Below are 8,732 nucleotides of genomic sequence, written 5' to 3'. Positions count from 1 at the left end.
GTGTTCCCATCCTCTAGTGTCTTGAAAGTTTTCGTAAAATGCATTTTGTATTCTTCAAGGACTTTCTATGCATTTACTGAGATAATCATATATATGTTTTTTATTTTGTTAATATGGTGAATTATGTTGGTTAATAGTTTTAATGGTACTGTGTTTGTCATTTGGGAATTTCATTCAGTTTTGAACAGTTGTGTTTTTTTTTTATAAATTTATATTTATGACTGTGCAGGGTCTTTGTTGCTGCACAGACTTTTCTCTGGTTGTGGTAAGAAGGGGCTACTCTTCATTGTAGTGTGAGGGCTCTCATTGAGATGGCTTCTCTTGTTGTGGACTACAGGCTCTAGGGTGCTCAGACTTCAGTAGATGTGGCACATGGGCTCAGTAGTCATGGCTACCAGGCTCTAGAGCACAGACTCAATAGTTTTGGCACATTGGCTTAGTTGCTCTGTGGCATGTGGGATCCTCCCGGACCAGGGATCAAACCTGTGTCTCCTGCATTGGCAGGCATATTCTTTACCATTGAGCCACCGGGGAAGCCCTTTCATTCAGTTTTGACTAAGACAAAATTCCCACAACATGCTTCACAAATCAGCAAGGTGCTTATTTCTCTCCTGGAAGAGTCCAGAAATAGGTAACAAGGATAGCCACTCACCAGTTGCAATAGGGGAATGAAGTTACTCATTTGTTTATTTGCTTGCTTTTGCTGTAACATTTTATGACTCAGGAAAACAGACCCACTGGAAGTATTAGAACTATGTGCTCACTAGAGAAATTAGACCTTTCACAAATTGGAGAATTTTTAAACACAATATGCTTAAACAGTGGTATGAATGGACAGATTTGAGTTTGCAAGGAAATTCAAACAGCTATGCATGTCTATATGCCAAAGTAGGACCATAAAAGGTGACTCATGGAGATGTCTGTGGACACTGCTACCTCTGAGGGGACTAAAGTGCTTGTGATTGGCTCAGGGTTGATGTTACTCAACAAAGACAGTAGTCAGGAAGATAAGATTGAAGTTTGGAACTTCTGAACAGTTTTGGATCTATCAATCTGTTACATTCACATCATTTTGAGATTAATGGCTTCTTCATTTTTGCATTTCAAATCTCAGGAGGTTCCTCTTTTATCCAATTCTAACCATTCAGCAAAGAGTATTCTAGAAAAAGTAGTTCTAAGCCCCATATAACATAATCCAACACAATCAAATCCCTTAGCTTTTATTCTCATGGTTCCAAGTTCTCTCTTTTCAACTTGAATTGTTGTGTCCAACTTAAAAGAGGAGCAAAGTACAAAAGGTTAAATTACCAAGTCTAATGAATCCATCCTTTTTTGATAACTCTGAACATTTTTTATACATCAACTACTTATTAACCAAAACAAATGCTACCTACTCTACTAGCCACAAAAATGCTAAAGATACATCTCTCTACAGTAAAGATCAATAAGCTGAAAATTTCTGTTTTCATAGTAAAGAAGAAGGGTAGAATAGGTATCAGTAGGCAAATCCCAGGGTCTGTCATAGTAGGCTAGAAAGAAAATTCCAATAAATACCAAAGTCAGTATCACAAGGACCACATGCATTGCATATAGTGGAAATTAATTAGAAACAATAACAAAACTAATTCCAAATACACTTAACTTGCATATTAAAACATACATTTTACTTCAGTCTGAGATGTCACAGTGGAAATGACACAGTACACATATGTGAATCACAATGAAAGTAATACATATTGAAATTTATATGAAATAGCTGAAAGGGTACTAGGAGCATTATTAACATAGAGGTTTATATTAGCAAATGAAAACTATAAATTACAAGCTAGGGTACCACTTCAAAGATGAGAGACACTGATAAAGCAATTCCCTATTTGCAGCATTTTAAAGATTTTTCTCCAGGTATTAATTTCTTTATGCATAACAAAGAAGAGATGCACCTGAAGGTTTTCCCACATTCATAGGGTTTTCTCTCCAGTGTGAGTTTTCACATATTTTTGGAATATTAGAGAAAACCAAAGAATTTTCCACATTCTTCAAATTCCTGTCTCCCAGTATGAGTTCTCACTTGCTGACTAAAGAATGAGAAAGACCTGAAGATTTTCCCACACTCTTCACACTGGTGTGGTTTCTGTTATGTGTTCTCATATATGCACCAAAGTGTTAGGATTCACATGGTTTTGCAAGAATTAGATACAAATTAAGATTTTCCTGTGCTTCAAATACTAGTAAGAGTTCTCTTCAGTATGAGTTCTCACAAATTTCCTAAATGATGAGAACAGATGAAGGCACTCCTACATTTCATATATTCACAGTTTCACTCCAATTTATGTTATCACATGTACAGTAAAATGTGAAGAATAAAGGAACTGTCACAGTGTCCACAATTATAGGGCCTCTCTCCAATATTGGTCCTCATATAGTTAACTAAAAGAGGAAGGGAACTGTGCATTCCTTACATGTATAGAACTCGTTTCTAGTGTTTTCTCACTTGCAAATAATCTTTGAAGAATAAGTGAAGGTCTGAGTTGGAAAACTGTGCAGTGCTGTGTGCCTCAGGAAGAATCAACAAATGAAGGATTTCCAATTAAGGGCAGGCACCAGAATGACACAAAGGACAGAATTCCCTTTTCAAATTGCAGCAAGGCTAGGGAGAGCATGAAGACAAAAATACAAACTGTACTGGTCTTCTTTACATATTCTGAGTTATTTAGATTTATGACTTAAATGAACAATTCTTTTCTGCCAATAAATAGTTTTGAATGAGCTTTTACATATTGATCTTCTATTAGTAGGACTAAAGATAAAAGGGAACAATATGGGAAGGCAGAGGCTATGAGAGTAAAGCAATGTCTTTTATCATTTTCATTAGGTGATTTACTCAGGTTTAGTGAAAATCCAACATGGAGTGAAAGGAGGGGATTACTATGTGCTCTGGGTCTTTTTAAAAATTAGTGAATGTTAAACTGTTTGCCCAGGAGAATGATAGAAAATGTGTCTTAGTAAACAGGGATCTAAAGTACCATGGAATTTACTGAGAAACTTGTTTGTAAAGACTATACTTAATTATTGCTCTTTTCTTACAAAAAAAATGTATTTTTGAAATTTGTATACTGTCAACAAAAGTGCTTTTGTCTAAGCTGTTTTAAAAAAAAAGAATAAGTGAAGGTTTTCCCACATTCCTTATATTCATAATACTTCTTTCCAATTTGAGTTCTTATAGGTACTTTAAGAGATGTAGAAGAAATAAAACTTTCTCATATTCTTTTACATTCATTGGGTATATTTTCAATATGAATTCTCATATGTGCAACTAAAAAATGAGGGACAGTTGAAGATGTTTCCACATTTTTTGCCTTCACAGTATTTTTCTCCACTTAGAGTTTTCACATTTTCTTAGAGATGAAAGAAATGGAAGGCATTTTCACATTCTGTAAATACAAAGCCTGTCTCCACTGTGAGTTCTTACATGTACAGCAGTGCATGAAGAATGAATGAGAGCTTTCCTACATTTTGTATATTCATAGTACTCTTATCCAATGTGAATTTTCACATGAGTCCTAAGATACAAAGAAAAGCTGAAAAGTTTTCTACATTCCTTATATTGTTAGGACTGTGTCCAGTGTGTCTTCACAAGTGAATGATTAATGAAGACTGTCACAGATCTAGTGAATTCACAGGATTTATCTTTAGTATGAGTTCTGTTGTACACATTTAAATTTTGAATCAGGCTGAAAACTTTTCCATATTGATTACTCTCATTATATATCTCTCCAGTCTGAAATACCTACCACATAGTAGATTTCAAGGTCTGTCTGAAGTATTTTCCAATTTGACCATATTTACAGAGATCCTTCACTAAATGAATTCTTAAATATCTCTCCTGTGTCTTGCACTGATCCGTGCTATGGCAAAAATAATGATAATTCAATAATAGGCAGCTTTTCACATTATAGATGAAGTAGTATATTAAGTTAAGTTAGGCTGTGATAAGTTAAGGTTGTGTATTCCTATCTTAGAGGAAATACTATCACAAAATGTTATAAGTAAAAAGTCAATTTAGGATATAAAATGGAATACCAAAAATTACAGAATTGAGCCAAAAGAAAACAAACAAAAAAGGAGAATAGACACAATTATATAAATAATTATATTAAATGTAAATAGAATACACTATCTTATTAAAAGGCAGAAATGATAAGACTAGATAAAAAAGCAAGATCCAACTCTATGCATAATAGTTTACCAAAGATGAACTTAAAATATAAAGATAGAATAAAAGCAAAAGGATGAAAATATATATATTATACAAACCCCAAGCATAAGAAATATGGGTAACTCTACTAATATCAGACTTTAAGTATTACTAGAAACTAAAAGAGATATTTCATAATGATTATATAGTGTCAATTTATCATGAAGATAAAATAATTCTAATGATGTGCACATCTAACAACAGAGCTTCACAATACATAAGGTTAAAAAAATGCTAGAACTGAAAGAACAGACAAATTCACAATTAACAATTGAAGATTTAACATTTTTCTCCCAGTAACTGACAGAACATGTTGGAAAATGTGGTAAGAATAAAGAATATTTAAACATTATGAAAGCAATTTGGTTTGATATTTACAGAATACTACACACCACGACTATAGAATACACATTTCTTTCAAGCATACATATAAAACATGTCAAGATAACCCATATGTTAGATAACAACAACAAAACAGCAAAACTCAATTAATTTTAAAGGAGTGAAATTGTACAAGTTCTCAGACTAAAAACAGACCTATTTGGGATATCCAAAATAATATCCCCAGATATTTGGAAATTAAGTCATACTTCTAGTTAAGCAATAGATCAAAGAAGAAATCAACAGGGAAATGATAAATTCAAACTTAATGGTAATAAAATCACGATGTATCAAAATTCATGAAATGCAGCTTAATGCATAGCAAGAAATTTATAGCTTTTTAATTTTTCTACATTTTAATATGTATTAGGAAAGAGTCAATGATCTGAGCTTTCAGAGAAACTACAAAAAGAATAGAAAATTAAACCCAAAGTAGGTGTAAGAAAAGAAAACCATATGAGTAGAAATCAGTGAAACAGAAATTGGAAAATAACAAAGACAAGACTGGTTTAAAAAAACGATTAATAAAATCATTATACTAACTGCAATACTGATAAAGGCAAAAGGAGAGAAAACGTATTTACCAGTATCCAATGAAAGAGGGGCACCACTACAGATCCAAAATATAATAACGGAATATTATCAATAACTTCATGTATTACTATCTTAAATAAAATGGACAAATATTTTAAAAAACACGAGTTACAACTGACACGAGAAAATAGAAAACTGGAATTGCAGTGTATTTATTTAAGAAGTTGAATTTGCAATTCAAAATTTCCCCACAAAGAGAATACTAGCCACACATGGCTTCTGTGGTAAATTCTGTCAAATACATAAAGAAGAAACAATAAATACCTTATAGACCTCTTTCATACAAGAGAGGTGGAATAAGAATTGTCAGCTCATTTTATGAGATCAGTATAACCCTGAAACTAAAACTGACAAGAGGATAATGTGAAAAAAATATACAGAGAGACAAATATCCCTCATGAACACAGATGCAAAAATTCTCAACAGTGCAAACTGAAACCAGCCAATAGATAACATTTTCACACTGCTGCATGCCAGCTGGAAGAAAAATAGATAAACAATTTTCCTGATGAATCACAGCCATACAGGTGCTCTTCTGTTTCCAGTCTGCAGGACTTCAGTTTGTCGGATCTCCTAGGATCTTTGTATTCTTCTACTGTTGCTGCTGCTACCTCAAGTTCAGAGTGGAGATAGACTTGATTCAGATATCACCACTCCGGTTTCAGCTGTGACAACCATCACTACTGCTGTGATGATATTAGAACGTGCAAGATAGAAACTACCAACAGGACCAAGGCTAGGGGAAGGTAAGCATCTCAGAAGCAAAATTAATGGGTCAACAAAAAACTTAGGAAGTAAAGATAGATACTACTTAATTCAATATTCTAAAAAGTCAAACTTAATGAAATAATTCATGATGAAACAAAATATCAATATTTTAAATAAAGACAGGATCCAACCCTACACATGAACAATTTGACCTCACCCTAATTCCAGCCCTGATACATCTTGATATCAACTTTACTGTTTCCTGAGCTCACTGGAGAAAAAAATGACCAAGTCTGGTTTACACTTCCCTCCCCAATGGCAATTCTATTACATACATTTATGCATTAAAGGAAAAAAACATCTTTACAGTGTGAAAAAGCTATCAAAAAGCTAAAAGCTATGGAAAAGCATTGTTACTCTGGTATATTATCTCTGCATGCAGAGCATCTCTACCATCTGCTAAAGCTTACTCCCCCTCACCCCTGCCACACACACACACAAATGCACACATATACAAACATACACAAATATACAAACACTCTGGGTGAAGCTAAGGAATTCTAAAACTTTTTGAGGTAATTCCATCATGTATAATGATATATTTTTATTGATTTTTCATGATTATGCTGATAAACTGGAAGTAACACTCTTTTCAAGGTATTCCTGATCAGTCAAAAAAGATGTAAGTAGGAAGCCTTTGGAGACGCCTTTAAATTCTACGCTTTACCAATAAAGTACTTGTAAAGTAAGATAGGAAAAGAGTAGTGGCTACTGACACCTTGAAGCCTCAAAACACACATCTCTGTATACTGAAAAGGTTGTCAGGAATTTCTGATCCTTTCATCAAGCATATTCTACCAAGACATATAGCTTGCTGATATGCTAATGAAGATTTTCAGGACTCATATGTAGTCAGTTTATTTTACTAAATAAAGTTTTTGGCTGTGCCACTTCCATGCCTGAGAGGGAAACAAATGTTCTGGTTTGTTTCATAAATAAACTTCCAGTCATCTTGTGAAGACACCACTGATGCAGGTTTAAAAATATAGCTGGCACTTATCAGGTTACTTTCTCGTTCTGTTTACCAAAACTCAATTTTTAGGGTTGCTACCAGTCAGGAAAATTCCTTTGAAAGTTCAATTATTTGTGTATGTTTTTATTAGTCAGATTGAGAGATGACTGAATAAAGATAAAAAGTCAGCCATGGAAACTCAAGAGTACTGTCCCTTGATAACACCTAAGGGAAGGTGAAAGTATTTTTTTTTTACAAGCATGTCATAGATCTTAAACAGACAACTTAGGACCTAATCAGACAACTGTGTGAATCAACCTTACTCACGAGAAGGAGAGAAGAGATGTGTCAGCTTGGAATGCATTTGTCTATAATCAACAGAAAACCTGACTACAATTGTTTAATCACATAAGAGTTTATTTATAAAGTGCAACATAAAGCCTGGGAGGAGGTAGCATAGAGATGTTGTGGTAACTTGACAATGCTGTAAGAAATTCAGGGGCTTTCCATCTTACCATACTTGGTATATATAACCTTTTTTCTATGGTATTCATCTCATGGTTGCAAGTTGGCTGCTTCAACTCAAAGTTTACTCCTCAATACCAATGCCGATTAAGAAAAAGGAAAATGGGCAAAATCCTAAGGAACATGCCACAACAGATTATCCCTTTCAAAAACATTTCCCTTAAGCCCAATTCCCAATTACACTTTTATATCATTAGCAATAATTGAGTGATATAACATTCCTATCTGCAAGAGATTATGGGAATATGAATATTTTGGCCTGTAGTAGGGGAAGGCAAAGAAAAATAGGCTTGGAAATAGCTCTGTTTATAGCCATTTGTATTCATGTTCTATAGCTACTATTAACAAATTATGACACAAATTTATTATCTTACTGTTCTGGAGGTCTGAAGTTAAACTGGGCTAAAGTTAAGGTAGAATTATATTCCTTTCTGGAAGCAAGGGAGAATATATTTTCTTGTCTTTCTAGCTTCTAGAGGCTATCTGCATTCTCTCACTGGTGGCTCCTTTCTATCTTCAAATTCAGTAATAGCTGGTTCAGAGTTTTTCACATAATATCACTCTGATACTTCTCTGCTTTCCACTTGCACTTATTAAACGTTCTCCTGGTTCTAAGCCCACTTGGATAATTTAGAGTAATCTTATTATAAGGTAAGCTGATTATCAACCTTGATTCTATTTGCAATTTAAATTCCCCTTTGCCACACAACAAGATATTCACAGGTTCCAGAGTTTAGGACATAGATGCTTTGTGAGGCCATTATTCTCCCTATCACAGTCCACTCTCTGGTCCCCAAAGAGTTACAGACATTCCATATAAGAAATATACGTAAGGTCCTCAAAGATCTCATCTCATAGTATTGTCTCAGTGTGTATGCCCAATACAAATAGTGTACACCTGTGACATCCTTGGCTTTCTTTCCTAATTTTAGCATCTTTTACAATCTGAATAGGCTGAAAATTTCTCAAATCATCAAATTCTGGTTCCTTTTTGCTTAACAGTCCTTCCCTCAATCTATTTTATCATTCTCACATTTTACTATAAGCAGCAAGAAGAAACCAGGCTGCACTTTCAACCTATGCCTGGAAATCTCAGCTAAACATCCAAGTTCATTGCTTACAAGTCCTTTTTCTCTCACATTTCCACTGCAGGACAGAATTCACCTGTTTTCAGCCACTATGTAGCAAGGATTCCCTTTCATCCAGTTTCCAATAACATTTTCCTCATTTCTTTCTGAGTCCTCATCATTAGTGATT

Source organism: Giraffa tippelskirchi, chromosome 6 (genome assembly GCF_054371585.1).
Source record: "Giraffa tippelskirchi isolate mGirTip1 chromosome 6, T2T-mGirTip1v1.2.pri, whole genome shotgun sequence".
Lineage (NCBI taxonomy): Eukaryota > Metazoa > Chordata > Mammalia > Artiodactyla > Giraffidae > Giraffa > Giraffa tippelskirchi.
Note: the sequence above shows the minus strand (reverse complement) of the source record.